The sequence below is a fragment of the Alosa sapidissima genome, chromosome 9 (genome assembly GCF_018492685.1).
Source record: "Alosa sapidissima isolate fAloSap1 chromosome 9, fAloSap1.pri, whole genome shotgun sequence".
Classification (NCBI taxonomy): domain Eukaryota; kingdom Metazoa; phylum Chordata; class Actinopteri; order Clupeiformes; family Clupeidae; genus Alosa; species Alosa sapidissima.
Genome location: NC_055965.1, coordinates 29,836,535 through 29,854,251, shown reverse-complemented (window position 1 = coordinate 29,854,251; position 17,717 = coordinate 29,836,535). Strand labels below are relative to the sequence as shown.

General features: G+C 43.5%; 1 long non-coding RNA gene across 2 annotated transcripts; it reads right to left on the bottom strand.

The window, feature by feature from the left end:
* Nucleotides 1-8,697: 8,697 nt before the first annotated feature.
* LOC121719687 lies at nucleotides 8,698-16,713 on the bottom strand. Of its 2 annotated transcripts, XR_006034297.1 has the most exons (4): nucleotides 16,525-16,713; nucleotides 15,672-15,825; nucleotides 13,110-13,198; nucleotides 8,698-9,933 (listed from the first exon to the last, which is right to left on the bottom strand). It is a non-coding gene; the product is annotated as an uncharacterized LOC121719687 (long non-coding RNA). The 2 variants fall into 2 exon arrangements; XR_006034296.1 differs by lacking the exon at nucleotides 15,672-15,825 and having other exon boundaries at nucleotides 16,525-16,710.
* Nucleotides 16,714-17,717: the final 1,004 nt, after the last annotated feature.

Below are 17,717 nucleotides of genomic sequence, written 5' to 3'. Positions count from 1 at the left end.
TGTTGCATGCACAAAACAAAACGAGGTGTTCATATTCAACGAACAGAATTGACGATCTATGGTGATCAATCGCCTCCTGACAATCCTACAAAGAGTGAAGAAAGAGTTTGTGAGGAAAAGAGAAGTCAGACAAACAAAGACCAACACCTACTGCATGAACTTCTCTTTAATCAGCATTGAACAGTAAAAAGATCTAAAATCACACCAACTTCCTGTAGTTACTTTACTGTACTGTAGATCTATTTAGGAGGGGGGGAGGGGTTAGATCATGATTCTTCCTGTAAGCCACCGACCAATCAGCACCTTGCCCATCTAATGACCTTGAATAACTTCTTAACCTTTAAAGGAGTATGTGACTGTAATGTTGGGAAATGAACGTTCTAAAGAATATCTGGGTTCATTGAATTCAACAGAATTTTAGGACCTTCAATTGTTGCGGAACGGAATCTTATGTTAGAATGTTCAAAAACCTACACGGCAGCTCTAGAGCGCGAGCTGCTAACTGGGTTTGTGTGTGCCGTTAAGCCGTTTGGAATGGCGTGTTCATTGCCTATGGGTCTTAAGAATTACACTTATAATACAGAAGTATTTCCTTAATGTTTACTGACATCGGTGGGGTGACAAAGTACACAGGATCATGGAAATCCTGAGAATGTTATAGAATTATAAATAGAAATGTCCAATTTACCAATTTGGAAAAAGTCATGAAATTAAGTATATTTTTGGAAATGTTTGAAAAGTTTTTTTATATAAATAGGGCCAAATGGAATTATTCATGTGTTTGTGCATGTTTCACTCTGTGAATATCTGCTGTGTGTTATGTGTCACTGTGTCATGGCCTATGTTCAAGTTTTACAAACTAAATGAGAAAAAGTTTGTTTACATTTAACTTCAATCGGTAGTCCCAACCTGTGGCAGTAGCTCGGGCAGATTTGTGTACTTGCTGACTGCACAAGGCTGCGGAACTTTCACTTGAAATGTCGAGGTGTAGTTTTGAGTTCTCAGTGGCGAGATGGGCGGGGCCTAACACGAGTGGAAGAGAAGACCTGTGTGTGCGCTGTTCCAACCACTGTGGGTCAGACGTGGCGTGGAATCCAGCGAGACTCAACCGTCGTCTCCTCTCCCAAAACAGCAAAGGTGCTTAGAAAGATAGTAGGGGGGGGGGGGGCATGGGTCAAAGGTCAAAAAGGGGGTCAAGGGTCAAAAGGCACTTTTGTTTAGGGCCGACTTTCGAAATGGGGGGGGGAATTGCACAAGCGACACCACAAACAAATACAAGGAGGGGTAGTTATTAACAAAGGGGTTTGTGTGTGTGTCTGTGTGTTGCTGTAGCTGTGCCTGAAATGACTCCAAGTCTGGCCTGAGCCTGATCCTAGAGTAAGAATCAACCAGAGGTGGGACCAAGTCACTGTTTGGCAAGTCACAAGTAAGTCCCAAGTCTTAGCACTCAAGTCCAAGTCAAGCCCCAAGTAAATACAGAGAAGGGCAAGTCGAGTCCAAGTCCAAGTCACATCAAAGCCAAGCCAAGTCCAAGTCCCAATCTTTTTCAAGTCCTGAACAAGTCATCAGGTACTCTTCACTTAATAATGGCATTATTAGACTATCGATCATAATTTTAACACTTCCATCTAATCCACAGATTTTTTTTTTATAAATACAGATTAAAATATGTTCAATGTTTCTGTCTTGAAATCTTTTACGATATATGCATGCGCATACAATATACACATGTGCATACCTGAGTAATCTGTACAAAACGGAAAGCTACATGACAAATATATATATTGTTTTTCCAAATTGCGGAGCCCACTGTAAGTATGAGTAATAATTTGACTGATGGCATTTCACTGCGCTAGGCCACAGATTTGCCTGCAAACAATTTATTAGGCTGTCTGCCAGTGGCGACTCATAAGGGAACTTTTATATTATTTAAATGATAATAATGACACAGTAATTTTGTTTTAAAGTATTAATTTCTTAAGAAATACTACACATTTGATGCTGTTTATCTCATTTGTAAATGGTACACTGTCACTTTAAGCCCATTGTGTGCCACTGTCCACACATTCTCATAATGATCTTTTTTTTACCAGCTCCATTCCTATGGCTAGTCCACAAACTCAAACATTGTTTGTGCCACATGTATAGCACAATATTAACAATGATAAGCATGATATTAAGTTGGCACAAACAGCTTTCATTCCTTTGGAAATAGATGCATGTATGACATGATGCTTGCTTGACATTTTCTGTTTGCAATTAAATGTGAATTATGAGCCTGGTAGCCAGTAGCCACCTAGCTAGCTGAGTGGAATGCGTTTCAATCGGCATATCAATGTGCTTCATGTAAACAAATTATTGAATACTTCAAGACTCACCAGTTCCATTACACAAAGGCAAAGACAACTCTTCATATTCTTGTGAGTGCAGCCTATGTCATAGTGACCTGGATCTTATAGTTTATAACAGTAGTGAGAACCGGATAAATCCGCAATTTCCCCTAATCTCATATTTGTTGCCTTCATGATTTCCTTTTATACGTTTCTTATATTTAAAAGAAAATATCAATCACCATCACCAATGACAAGCCAGCTGGAACCTGTCACTCGTTTTCTCTCCCTCTCGTGCGTGCTTAGATGGGGTTCTCAATTAAATGCAGTAGGCTAGCATAAGTTCAAGTTGGATCTTAATGGAGAGGACTCGAAAAGTATCATCTTTATGTAACATGCTGTTGGTGCATTTTGACATTGTAAACGTTCTCTAACAAGAGTGCAAATCAGTTTGCAGTAAAGCTACTAGTTATTGGCTAAATGTTGGTCGTTTCTCTGTCTCTTGGTGCCCTACACACAGTGCGTAACGCATGTGGGGGTAGCGGCAGCACTGAACTGTGCTCTGGACTGGCCGCAGAGAAAGCATCTCTGGGGTGACTGGTCAACGATCAGGAAATGTAGTTTTTGACTCGACATGTCAAGTCGTCACAAGTCAAAGAGGCAAAGTCCGAGTCAAGTCTCGAGTGAATAGTATTCAAGTCCAAGTCGAGTCGCAAGTCATGCCGAATTTTATCAAGTCAAGTCTGAAGTCATTAAAATCATGACTCGAGTCTGACTTGAGTCCAAGTCATGTGACTCGAGTCCACATGTCTGGAATCAACCAACAGCCAGGGATGTCCCTAGACCCCTTTTACTGTAAATGGGTCAATGACGTGACGCTCATTTTTTGGGGGAAATATGGGTTAGATACATTTAAAATTGTTAAAAATTGAAAATAATTTGATAAATTATTTTCAAACATAATTTTCATTAAACCCTAATCTTAAAGTTTTGGATTTATTTAATTTTGAGAGAGAATTAACTGAATTTGGGTAAAAATGTCAATGTCAATACGGTGTAACCACAAAAACATGAACCAAATAATTACACTTGCTGAAAAAAATGTGAAATTCTCTCCAAAATCTCTTCTAAAATAATCTGGCATGATCTTGCACAAGAACTTTTATGTATTTAATACAAGTAATTAAACCCCATTGTTCTGAATATTTTAATTAATATGGGGAATCATGTCTGTCACATCAACCACTTGAAATGTCAAGTGGTGTAACCAACATTTAAGGAGCCATTTTGTAAAAGGATCATTCAGGAAATTCTGTCACAGAGAAGCATCCTTGAAGATCCCTGCTATGAGTCAAGGTTAGTAACTATCTTAAAAAGTAGCATAACAGTGTTTTATGCCATGGTCAGGCAAGCTTAGGTTACATGTCAAATGGTATGACCTGAAAATATTGATAAATCATAATTATCATAAAATATTGAATTTAATGTAAAAACTGTGTTTGAATATTCACATAAAGGTCAAGTGTGTACATAATTGTCCATATAATGCCTGCAACTGTTGCTTTTAAATAGAAATGTCAAATGGTGTAACCGGTTACACCATTTGACTCCTTTCTGTTTGAGACCAGTTTGATCAGATTCAGGGCCAAGTGTATGTAATTTTAGGTGCCAATTATATTAGTTTTATAAGTTAAATAGTGACTAACTGTTTAGCATGAACAGTAGCTTTAAAATGGTTTCAGTAGATTGTAATTTAAGCGATTTTTGACATTTCATGTATACATGTACATACATGTATATTTTAAATTTAAACTTCTCATAATTAATTTTAATATTTTTATGATGTATGTAAATAGTATGTATAAATTATAAATACATAATATAAATACATGTATTATAAATAAAGTATACTTCTTGTCCCCCAATAGATTCCACTAACAAACAAGGAAAACGTGTCTCGCCACAGAGCGCATGTGAACGCAGATCCTGCTGTTGGTTGGTTGTTAGGAAATGATCATACGCACTCTTTAACGGTTATTGTCTCTTACACACACACTTTGGGCCCTATTGTAGCGATCTAAAATGCATGGTCACTAGCAGATAGCGTTAATACATTCAGGGGTTTGTCCAGTCCACATTCAGGGTGGTTTTGTTATCAAACGGTTCTTATGTTTCTTAAGGCGGCTCTTACGTTTCTTAATCAGTCATGGGTGTGGTTTGGGCCTGACATCCTTTAAACCAATGAGAATGAAATCTGTAATTCCCTTTAACAGCAAGCAGCGCAACTTCAAACAGCACATCGGTGTTTTGATCGTCAGCGGGACATTTAAAGGAATCTGCTTGCACGCAAGACCGTATGGAACAGGTATCCCACTAAACTATGCTTTACTAAAAACTAGCATAGTATAGGCTACACGCATCTGCACTCGTCTATTATTTGAACTCATAGATAAAGTGAAACTAACTTCACCGTGGTCATAATCAACAACAAAAACAGTTATACACAAGTTAATTACTTTCACTATTGATTGACAATGGGTTACCAGCGAAAATATACTGTAGCCTGAAAAAAGCAACACTTACCCCAATAATGTTCGAATAAATAAAAAAACTGCTTGCTTACATCTCGTTACAGTGTGTCTTCAGCTGTGCTTCATATGCGCCTATACACCAGTTTTCTTGGTAATGCTTTTTAGATGGTGTAAGATGGCGATTTTTAGATCATGTGCCAGACCACACCTTATGTGGATAATTGGCACACCTCTAGGCGCATTGTTTAATAAAAGTGAAGTGTAAGATAGGAAAAAGGTTTTGCGTCGGGATAATAATACGCTTTTGCCGGGTTTTGCGAAAATAGGGCCCTTTATCTCACTCTCTTTGAAAACAATGGATATAGACTGAATTCGTACGAGAACTGAACTAATGTTAAATGGAACATAAGTTAATCCTGTTTCTTCATTGATGTTATGAAATTATTTTGGATATGGAGTATGATGAATGATATATTAAAATATCCAATTCAGTTTACTTTGATGCCTATTTTCTGTGCTCATGGGCACTTCAGCCATTCCTACTGGTCAGGGATCAAACTGGCAACCCTTTGGTTACAAGCCCAAAGCCCACGACTGCCCCTGGGCATGTGCCCAGTATTGAACTGATGTGCCCCAGTAAATAAGTTAAGGTTTTTAACTGGCACCTGCTGCCCCTTTGACAGCAGTTTATTTATGACTGTACCTGTATAGTTGTGGGTCTAGTGACACTACCAACAGCCATCTTACAGGAAGTGATGGACATTGTACACACTTACACAAACAAAGACCCATTCAAACACCACGACATACAGTTTCTGTTTACCTTGTGTTTATGTTTATCTTTTTTTTTAATATAAAACAGCTTTTGTTTTAAGGCTCTCTAGTTGGGGAGCAGTCTATGACCGCTAATTATTTACATTACATTACATTTAGCAGACACTTTTTGACCAAAGTGACTTACATATGTCAGCTATATTACAAGGGATCACATTGTCCCCAGAGCAACTTGGGGTTAAGTGCCTTGCTCAAGGGCACAACGGTGGAAGCCGGGAATTGAACCGACAACTTTCAGGCTACTGCACGCTAGCCCAGCTCCTTAACCACTACACTACCACCGCCCATTTAGGTATTTAGTGCTCTCTAGTTGGGGTGCAGTCTATGACCACTAATTATTTAGTGCTCTCTAGTTGGGGTGCAGTCTATGACCGCTAATTGCTTAGTGCAGGCTACGGGCCAGATTCACGGTTAATGTTGTGAAGGCAGATGCAGTCGATACTCACACTGCGTGTGAAAGTGTGTGCATGTCTGTGTGTCTTGGTCTGCTAATTATGTACATGGACCTGACGTCCAAAAGGGTGGTGATGTCCTAATGCACGAGCGTTCCACCAAAGCTGTAGTGAACACTTGAAGTGAATGACACCTTTTAAAGCAACACAATGTATTCATATCACCTTAATAACGGCTTCAACTTTACTTTGCTGCTACACTGACTTACAATATGGTGGATTGAGTCTCTGATTCTGCCAAGCCTGCACTGCATTATACATTGGTGTTGTAGGTATGCAGGGACGCATGACCCTTTGTGTCAGTTTTAAACAATTTGGGTGTTCCCTCAGAGATAAAGGGCATCCAAGTAGGATAAGCGTTGGCGAAAGGCGTAATTCATATATTGTCACTTTAATGCTCGATCAAGCGACCCATTCTCTTCTATGTGTTTATTCCTGTATGATAATCATATTAACAACCTAATAAACTCTGGCCATGGTGCCAACAAATGTCTGCTAGACTGTCTATCTTGAGCTGGATATGGCTCGAGGACACGGCATCAGTTTCAGAATGGGAGAGGTGTGAATTGAGAGTATTAAAAGAAAAGCAAATAAATATGACCAAGTGTGTGGGGGAAATGGAGAAGCAAAGGATTCACTCTTTCACAGTAACATTTATTGATGGGGGAGGTTGAAACTGAACTCAATCAAGCAGGTTAGCCACTAAATCCCAATCCAGCGCCGCTTAGCCGCTAAAGGCGCAGGGAGCAGAGAGCATTCTGGGCCACATCCAGTCCAGTTCTAGCTGGTGCGGTGCCGGCCCAGAATCCTCTGCTCCCCGAAGGGTGGGGTCCCGTACCCCACCCCAGTGTCATATTCCATCACAAGCAGTGTGTGCCCCCCCCCCCCTTCCCGTGTAAATTCCCCTCAACCCCACCCACTGCCCCCCCCTCCTTGGATATGTGGAAAACCCAGGCTTCAGAGAGTAAAAGATCTATAGACTTGCAGTCTGTGTATTGGTTTCATCCTCTGGCTAAACTGCACGGTTCTAATCAGTCCAACAACTCTTCAGCCAGGCAGATGAGCTTCTGTAGTGCAACATGTTTTTTTTTACTTTTAAATTGGAACATTGTTTGTGTACAACACAGACAGTCTAGCGTCCATCTATGACATCACAGAGAGAACTACCTCCTCAGACTGTGTAAACACAGATAGTCTAGTGTCCATCTATGACATCACAGAGAGAACTATTTTTACTTTCTGATCCTGTTTCCACCCAACCCCCCCACCCCCCACCCCAACACACACACCCACCCACCACGTTGCTGCATAGGTTCCTTAAGCCTTCACACATACACACACAGTCACACACACACACACTTACAAAATTCAGCTAGTACAAACTCTACATGCCTTTAAAAGGGGACAACTGCAAATGCCAATGACACAGACTCCAAACAAGTGGAAAAAAGTAAACAAATATAAACAAATACTTTTTTGTTTGTTTTGTTTTGATTTTCTCCTCAAACGTAAAAACTGGAATCAAACCAGTCACCCCTTTCAGTTTAGAGTCCTGGAGCTGAAGGACTTTGCAGGATTTAAAAAAAAAATAATAAACAAAAACAAAAAGGAAATTATAAGATTACAATTCTCAGATTAAAAAAAAAAAAAAATGGTTCTTAGGCTCCCTCACATTGACGCTCAATCTGCTTTCAGCAGGAGGACCAACTCTGGGGTGGGTTGGTAGAACCAGATCAGTTCTGAGGGGTATACTACGAAGCAAGGTTATTGGCTGACCCAAGTAACTTTTGGGAGTTCCCGCTGATCTCAAAACAATGTCTCTTAAAAAAAAAAAAAGCAATTATATGCAGAGAAGCATTATTTTTGGAGATACGCAGTTACTAACAAAGTTAACTGTATAAAGCCAGTAACCTTGGTTACAGCTCCGTAGTACACCCCCCAGACCCGGGCCACATTGGAGTCATATTAGGGCCAGATCAGCAATAGATCCAGATTACTATTATGGCAATATGAGGGCCAGATCATGTTCAGATCAGCTACAGATCCGTGCAGGATCATAACCCGGTTCTGTTCCCCAGAGTCCGTCCCCATGTGAGTGCCTGGCGGGATTCCATGCGGTTCCACACCCCACCATTTGTTCTTCCTCGTCGTTAACACTTGATTTTTTTTACAAAAACTACAGAGAGAGAGAGAGAGAGACTCAATACAAAGTCAAGACCTTCACATACCCCTCCTCTGTCCTCTACATCTAATCACGATCTGACACAGGTTCCATAGGGTTGAGTGTCACAATCTGACCTCCAGACAGGTTCCATAAGGTTGAGTGTCACTATCTGTTGACTGGGCCATTCATCTAACACTGACTGTGAGAGGTCACACCTGATGGTGTGTGTGTGTGTGTGTGTGTGAATGTGTGTCTGTGTGTTGTCATATGTATCAATGCCAAACCAGAGCTGCATCTATCCCATAATGAGCTGTTTACCTAGGATCACCACACCAGAGCATTTACACATCCATCTGCATAGATGATTACCTCTCCATCCACCATTCTCTCTCTCTCTATCTCTCTCTCTCTCTTTCTTTCTCTCCCTCCATCAGATGTCTGGCTTTGTCAGTTCAAGCGAAGATAGTGGAAGAGATTGCACATGATTTTGATAGTGTTACAGTTCTTTAGTGTTGACTCTGACTAGACTAACGATGATTTTGGTACACACAGTGATGATTTGTTCGAAGCTAAAGGCCAGGGAAGGTGAATAGAAAGTCAACAGAGTTATAACCCGTGTTGAATTATGAAAAATTCACGGTCCAAATTCAAAAATTTGGATTTACGCAGGTAAATCAAACCTGCTTAGTAAACAATGCCAACAGGCAGCCAAAGAGTGACTAGTGAGTAACAAAGGAGTGTCATCATGACTGACCAATCCAAAAGGGTCATGGGAGCTTAACTAATCAGATGGCAGTGGAATCTGGGCTTAACCAATGGGGTGCATAACTCTGGCTGGTGGGTGGGCCTACAACCCTGGTGAGCTGGTTTTGTTTCTACAGAGAACCCTATTACTGTGAACTGCAATTTGGTGGGAAACTTGGGCACAGAGGAGTCCTATCGCCTAACTGCATGGCTACAATATGACAACAGATATATAAAACACAACAACAATAATAGTAACAATAATAATAAAAAGAGAGAAGGGCCGTTTTTGTCAGCTTTTGTCATTTTTTTTTTCAAGGAGGATATTTTTTTTTACACTATTTTCTTTTTTTTTAGAAGGCCATTCTTAGCCTTCTTCTTCTTCTTGCTTCCTGCTTGATGGGTGGTGGTCACATGACTTGGTCACATGACCGTCGCCCACCAGTAGTGTTCTGTTCTCGCTCCTGCTGTGTGTGTCCATGGAGCCATTTCCCTCTGATGGCGGAGATGATGATGATGATGATGATGATGATGATGAAGACGTTGCTGACGGCGATGCTGATCATGATGGTGGTGGTGGCGATGGTGATCCTGATCCCGATGTTGGAGATTTTGATATTCGAAGTGGCGAAACGGGCGGAGAAGGAAGTGATGGTGATGATGATGATGATGACGTTCCGGGGATGTAGCCGGGAGTTCTGCTGTGGGTTGGTGGGTGAGGTCCCAGACTAGGTTCTGGTTTCTCGGCGTTCTGTGTTGGGATCGTTTCTACGGAGACTGTATCGGTTCTGTACTGCTGACTGGTTCTGGGGGCTAAGAGGGAGGAGAAGGTTGCTGTCGAGTGATCCAGTGACCAGGAGCTGTCAGAGGAACCAGGACTGGAGAGAGAGAGAGAAAGAGAGAGCCAGAGAAAGAGAAGATTATAATTATAGTTCCTTAATTACTTTATTACTTATTATTCATTAAACATCAGTTATTTAACGATAACGTTGACTTCCAGTAGACAGCTGTATGTCTGTCTGTACTCTGTATCTTCAGCATAGAGGGGGGGTGAGATATACATCATCATCATCATTAAAGGCCCAGCGTCCCCTCTTCTCTCTCTCTCTCTCTCTCTCTCTCTCTCTCTCTCTCTCTCTCTCTCTCTCTCTCTCTCTCTCTCTCTCTCTCTCTCTCTCTCTCTCTCACACTGCCCTGGGTGACCACTAAGGGGCAGTGTTGAGCTGTGGAGAGTGAGAGAACCACTCTAGTGATGTGGGCCTTTTTCCATACCAGCCTTTATCCCCTCTCCCTACCCACATCCACTCCGTGTGTGTGTGTGTGTGTCTGTCTGTGTGTGTGTATGTGTCTGTCTGTGTGTGTTTGTGTCTGTGTGTGTCTCTGTCTGTCTGTGTGTGTGTGTGTGTGTGTCTTTCTGTCTGTGTGTGTGTGAGTGTGTGTGTGTGTGTGCATCCACTCCATTTGCACGTTCAGATGGAGAGTCAGAGAGGCCCCTCCTCTGCTGCCAGTGTTACTACAAAACAGAGCTGACTCTGTAGCAAACTTGTAAAGTTGTGGGTGTAATTCCCGGCTTCCACCGCTGTGCCCTTGAGCAAGTGCCCTTGAATTTCCCCTGGGGATCAATAAAGTATCTATCTATCTATCTATCTATCTATCTATCTATCTAAGGCACTTAACTTAACCACTTAACCCCAAGTTGCTACGGGGACAGCGGCCTAATATGATTGACATATGTAAGCCGCATAGGATAAAATGAAAAAAAAAAGAAAAATCTTAATGAAAAAAAAAGAAAAAAAAAATGTAAATAAATGTGTATGTGTATGTTTGTGTGCGTGCGTGTGTGTGTGCACGTGCGTGTGTGTGTAACAGATTGGGAGTTGAGAGGGCTTAGTGTGGAAAAGGCCGACTTGACCCTGATCCGGGGCTGATGACTGGTCCACCAAGCCAATCCGTATATTCCTTATTAAAGCGAATTTGCTGCATATGCGCATCAGAGAAAGGAATCGGCCATTGAGTGTGTGTGTGTGTGTGTGAGAGAGAGAGAGAGAGAGAGAGAGGTAGGTGTGTGTGTGTGTGTGAGAAAGAAAGAGAGAGAGAGGTAGGTGTGTGTGTGCGTATATGAAAATATGTTTTGTGTTTGTAGATTGCTGCCAGCCAGTGCGTCAGCATGAAAAGATCAGTGTTCAGCCTCCAGTTTAGATTGGGACGGGAACCTCTGGCAACACTCAGCTCTCTACCCCCTCCTCCTCTCCCCTTCCCTCTCTGTCCTTCTCTTGCTCTCTCTCTCTTTCTCTCTCCCTCTCTCTCCAACTGTCCTCTCATTCTTTCATTCACCTCCCTTCTCTTCCCGTTCACCAGCCCCCCCCCCCCCTCTCTCTCTCCCTCCCTCCCTCTCTCTCTCTTTCTGTCTCTCCCCCATTGTTCCTCTCTCTTTCTCCCCCCCTCTCTCTCCCTCTCTCTCTCTCTGTCTATCTGGTTCTTGGCAGTGGTGTGTCCGCTCCTCTGGCGTCCCCCTTGTGTTCTACTGCTATTATTACATCATGTCTGGTTGCCGAGAGCAACCAGACAGCTGGGACGTGACTGAGGACCCTTGGCCCAGGCACCTCGCTTCCTCAACCACACTACAGACCTCTCTTTCTCTTCCTCCCTTTCACTCTCTCTCTCACTCTTTGTCTCTCTTTCAATCTATCTCTATCTATCCCTCTCTCGTTCACTCTCTCCAACTCTATCACTCCCTCTCTAACTCTCTATCCCTCTTTCTTTCCCTTCCTCTCTAATTGTCCATCCTTCTCTCTGTAACTCTCTCTTTAGCACCCTTGGATCTACAGTTCCAACACTCTTCCAACCCTCCCCCCACTCACGGTCTCCCCCTGAAAGAGTTGGGAATCAGAGTCAGAATATTCACCAGATTCTGGAGTCCCATCATAGTTCTTCTCTATTGTCTTATGTATTCTATCCTCATGACCCCTTGGGGTCTCTTTGTGTGCCCCATCTCTGCATTGAGGGACGATTACGGTCCAGTAGAGGGCGTTGGTTGACTATTATGTTAACTCTTATGTCCAGCAGATTCAATGATTAATTATTAATTAAAATATTATTAGAGGTGCTCTAAGCAATGTTGGGTAACGTCACTTCTGTTGACGTTCAAGCAAAACAGAGCTAGCTTGCCCATCCCTCCCCCTCCCTCCTGGGCAACTGAACCTCTCCTAAACGCGCATCGCTTGACATCGCTTAGATCACCTTTAATTATTATCAAGCAATAGAAAGCCTGCAGGTTAAATTATTAATTATTCATTCAAATATTAATGATTAATTATGCATTATTATCAAGAATTGGAAAGCCTATATGAATATGGCCATTCAAATATCTTAACTGCTCGCTCATTAGCTCTAATGAAAGCTGGGGTAAGTAGTGCAGGTTTCCACTCTAAGTCAAATGTCAAATTCCATAACTTTTCTCTGACCAAATTCCATAACTTTTCCCTGAGAAAAAAAAAAAGACTTTCCATGACCTGCTATGAGTGGTACATTGTACCGACCAAAGATTTGAATAAATGGGCATTGAATAAACAAAGTTGGGTTAACCACAACTACTCAAGCAAGCAGTAAAGCAGATATTGATTCTGTGTGGAAATGTATTTGTATTCATGTATTTTGACAAGTACATTTTAAACTGCTACAACAAAATTCCCCAATATTCTATAAATTTGCACCAAAAATTATACAATTCTATGAGCGTGGGACCCTGGTAGTAATTGTGTGTAGAAATGTGAAGCTGACATCAGAATCGTTTCATTGTAAATAGAATTCTGTAGGTGTATAGGGTTGTGTACTTGTGAGCAAAGTTGAATCTGAAGAGTTGGGTAGAGTTGCGTAGATATGTAGAGTTGTGTAAAGTTGTGTAGAATTTGTATAGTTTGTGTAGATTGAGTGGAATTGTGTACAGTTGTGTAGAGTTTGTGCAGAGTTGTCTGGAGTTTTGTAAAGTTTGCGTAGAGGTATGTGGAATTGTGTAAAGTTTGTGTAGAGTTTGTGTAGAGTTGAGTGTCCTCACCTGTGTTTGTTGTGAGATGCTCAGAAGGTTGTCCCGTGCTCCGATGCCGACAATCCGGCTGGGAGCTGAGGACCCTGACGGGGAGTATGCTACACATACACACACACACACAGAGACACACACACACACACACACATACACACACACACAAACACACACATACACACACACAGAGACACACACACACACACACACACACACAGAGAGAGACACACAGAGACACACACACACACACACACACACATACACACATACACACACACATTCACAGGTATTTAAACACACACTGTATGTGAATACACCCATACATTCACTCATTCTTTTAGCTCTACCTGCTGGGAAGCCTAATGTTGAATGATCAAACCAAATCTCACTGTATATCATTGTCCTTTTTCATTCACATTTATCATTATATCACTGCAAAAAATGAAATCTAACCAAGTGTTAATAATCTTCTATTAAGATCAAAGAATCTATTTGCTATTGTTTTTAGTATAAAAAGACTTACCTAGTGCTCTCCCGTAAGATCATTTTGACTTAATTTAAGAAGACCTTGACTTGTTTTTGAGACAAATTTGCTTAACGCACTGGCAGACAAATTTGCTTGTTTTCAGGATGAGATGTCTTAAAATAAGTCAAACTTTTCTTAAATTAAGTCAAATGATTTCATGAGAACGCGCTAGGTAAGTCTCTTTAGTTATATTACAGGAATTATATTAATCCGTATTATAAAGTGTGGTTAATAAGTTGAAGCATGTCATCTCTGATAGCCTGGGGCCATGTCTAGTTCATGCACAGGGTTTTTGCAGAAAGATAACACAGCACATTTTCATAATGAGTATATGCAATGAGTCATTACTCCAGTGTCTCTTAACTGGTGGGTAGGGACCTAAAAGTGGGTATGGTGTGAAACCGTTCTGGGTGGGTTGTGGGGCGTGTGTTTTGTTTTTTTTAAAGAATGGCCCATTTAAAATGCTTCCCTACCCTATCAGATCTAATGTCAGACCTTTACTTTGATAGAATTTATTCGTATGCCAGTCGTTGCCATGGATATAGACAATGTTTATGTGACAGGCCATGTTAGACATCATTTTAGCATGACAAAATATGGCAAAACAACCCTGAATACCTAAAGAAGGCATTTACTTGTGTAGAGGACCAAAAGTGTGAGGACCATGTGCAGTGAAATGCTGGCGCATGAGAGCATGAAACCATCAAAACTAAAACGCCACATGGAAACAAAGCACCCTACTATCAAAGACAAACCTGTCGAGTACTTTGAAAGGCGACACAGGAGGACTTGACTTGTATGTTCCACACAAGTAGGCCACAGGCACTTTGCACGTCTTACCCACATACGTAGATTCCCTCACTTTATCAGTTGGCTTGAACGCTAAAATATGGGCCGCGCCACGACGTATTGACCATGGGAAATTGAGGGTCCCAAGGCCAGTCCAGTTAAGAAACACTGCATTACTCTAATATTAAATATAAACACTATGTAAATATATCAAGAGATGTTGTGATGATTCAGTTTCACTATTCAGTTTAGGTAGCTGGGAGGGACAAAATTAGGATTACCTTTTATGAGTTTTATATTGTGTCTAGTAACATAATAATAACACAAGCCTCAAGTATGTGTGTGTGTGCATGGGTCTGTATGTCTCTCGCTGTGAGGAGTGTGCATGTGTCTGTACGTCTCTCTCGCTGTGAGGTGTGTGTGTGTGTGTGTATGTGTCTGTATGTCTCTCTCGCTGTGAAATGTGTGTGTGTGTGTGTCTGTATGTCTCTCTCGCTGTGAGGTGCGTGTGTGTGTGTGTCTGTAGGTCTCTTTCGCTGTGAGGTGTGTGTGATGTGTCTGTAGGTCTCTTTCACTGTGAGGTGTGTGTGTGTGTGCACGCATGTGTCTGTAGGTCTCTCTCGCTGTGAGGTGTGTGTGTGTGTGTGTCTGTAGGTCTCTTTCGCTGTGAGGTGTACGTGTGTGTCTGTGTCTCTCTCGCTGTGAGCTGTGTGTGTGTGTGTGTGTGTGTGTGTGCGCGTGTGCGTGTGTGCGTGTGTGCGTGTGTGTGCGTGTGTGCATGTGTCTGTAGGTCTCGCTCGTGTGTGTGAGAGTGAGAGTGAATGAGTGATAGAGAGGTAAAAGTGAGTGACAGTGACAAAGGTGAGGTAACCAAGGCAGGAAATTACATCACTGACAGACACAAAAGACTGGACCCAGACAGCAGCCAATCCCTGAAACAGACCCAGCCCTGATCAGGACAGGAAGTGACATCAGACTGGACCCAGAGATCTGATTCTGAGATGGATCAGGGCATGAATCAGCAGCATGAAAGAAGAATGAAATAAGAATCCATCCATCCATCCATCTTTCCTTCCATCCATCCATCCATCCATCTGTCCATCTCTCCATCCAACTATCCACTCATCCATCTATCCATACTCTCATCCTCTATATCATACAGCCCATCCATACATTTATCCATCCATCCATCCATTCATCCATCCATCCCTCCCTCTATACCATGCCATACCAGCCCATCCAGGCATGTGTGAGAGACTTACAGGGGGTGAGTGGTACGCTGGCGTCGCCCTGGTGGGTGGCGGAAGAGCCCACCTTAGAGTCGGGCGGGGGGAGGGGCACGGGGCGTGCCAACGAGGGGGGTGGTGGGGGGAGCAGGTAGGAGCCTGGAGGCTTAGACTGACCACTGCTGTTGGACTGCACACACACATGGGAACGCACACACACACACGGGAACACACACACACACACATGGGAATGCACACACACACGGGAACGCACGCGCACACACACACATGGGAACGCACACACACACATGGGAACGCACACACACACATGGGAACGCACGCGCACACACACACACACACACACAGGAACGCACACACACACATGGGCACACCCACAAACAAACACACACACACAAACACACACAGAGGAAGATTGTAAGAAAGAGAAATGAGATGAGTCAGTCAGGCAAACACACAGATATGCAGATAGACATGCAGAGAGACAGTGAGACATGCAGACAGAGAGACAAATGAGGAACACCAGACAGGTCTGGAACAACAGTGGCCCAGATCAGCCGTGTGTGCTCCAGAATCAGAGAGGCTCTGCAAGGGTGTGAGACAGTGACAGTGTTGATCTGCCGTGTGTGTGTGTTCATCTGATATGTGTGTGTGTGTGTGTGTTTATGTGTTTATCTAATCTGGGTGTGGGCCAAGGGGGGTGGAGTTAAGCAGCAGAGTTACTGAAGTTTGTCTGTGTTTGTGCGTGTACGTGTGAGTGTGTGTGTTTGTGTGTGTGTGTGTGTATGTGTGTTTGTGCATGTGTGTGTGTGTGTGTTTGTGCATATGTATGTGTGTGTGTGTGCATGTGTGTGTGTGCGTGCGTCCGTACCTGGGACGCCTGGCTGCCGTCGGCGCAGACGAACTGGACGAACTCCTTGAGCGGGTCCTGGGGGGTGGTAGCGGATGCTGGGGTGGGGGAAGTAGGGGTTGGGCTGCTGCAGCAGAGACGGAGACCCAAAGGGCAGCGCCGACGCAGACGCACGCGGACTCCCTGAGATGGAGAGAACACAGAGAGAGAGAGAGAGAGAGAGAGAGAGAGAGAGAGAGAGAGAGAGAGAGAGAGAGAGAGAGAGAGAGAGAGGGTGGGTGGGGAGAGAGGAGGAAGAGAGAGGATGTGTGGAGAGATAGAGTGTGTGGGGAGGGAGAGAGGGAGGGAGTGAGAGAGAGAGAGAGGGTGTGGGGAGAGAGAGAGTGTGTAGAGAGAGAGAGAGGATGTGTGGAGAGATAGAGTGTGTGGGGAGGGAGGGAGTGAGAGAGAGAGAGAGGGGGTGGGGAGAGAGAGAGAGGATGTGTGGAGAGATAGAGTGTGTGGGGAGGGAGAGAGGGAGGGAGAGAGAGAGAGAGAGAGGGTGTGGGGAGAGAGAGAGTGTGTAGAGAGAGAGAGGATGTGTGGAGAGATAGAGTGTGTGGGGAGGGAGAGAGGGAGGGAGTGAGAGAGAGAGAGAGGGTGTGGGGAGAGAGAGAGTGTGTAGAGAGAGAGAGAGGATGTGTGGAGAGATAGAGTGTGTGGGGAGGGAGAGAGGGAGGGAGTGAGAGAGAGAGAGAGGGTGTGGGGAGAGAGAGAGTGTGTAGAGAGAGAGAGAGGATGTGTGGAGAGATAGAGTGTGTGGGGAGGGAGAGAGGGAGGGAGTGAGAGAGAGAGAGAGGGTGTGGGGAGAGAGAGAGTGTGTAGAGAGAGAGAGAGGATGTGTGGAGAGATAGAGTGTGTGGGGAGGGAGAGAGGGAGGGAGTGAGAGAGAGAGAGAGGGGGTGGGGAGAGAGAGAGAGGATGTGTGGAGAGATAGAGTGTGTGGGGAGGGAGAGAGGGAGGAGAGAGAGAGAGAGGGGGGGGGGGTGGGGAGAGAGAGAGAGGATGTGTGGAGAGATAGAGTGTGTGGGGAGGGAGAGAGGGAGGGAGAGAGAGAGAGAGAGGGTGTGGGGAGAGAGAGAGAGGATGTGTGGAGAGATAGAGTGTGTGGGGAGGGAGAGTGGGAGAGAGAGAGAGTGTAGAGAGAGAGAGAGGATGTGTGGAGAGATAGAGTG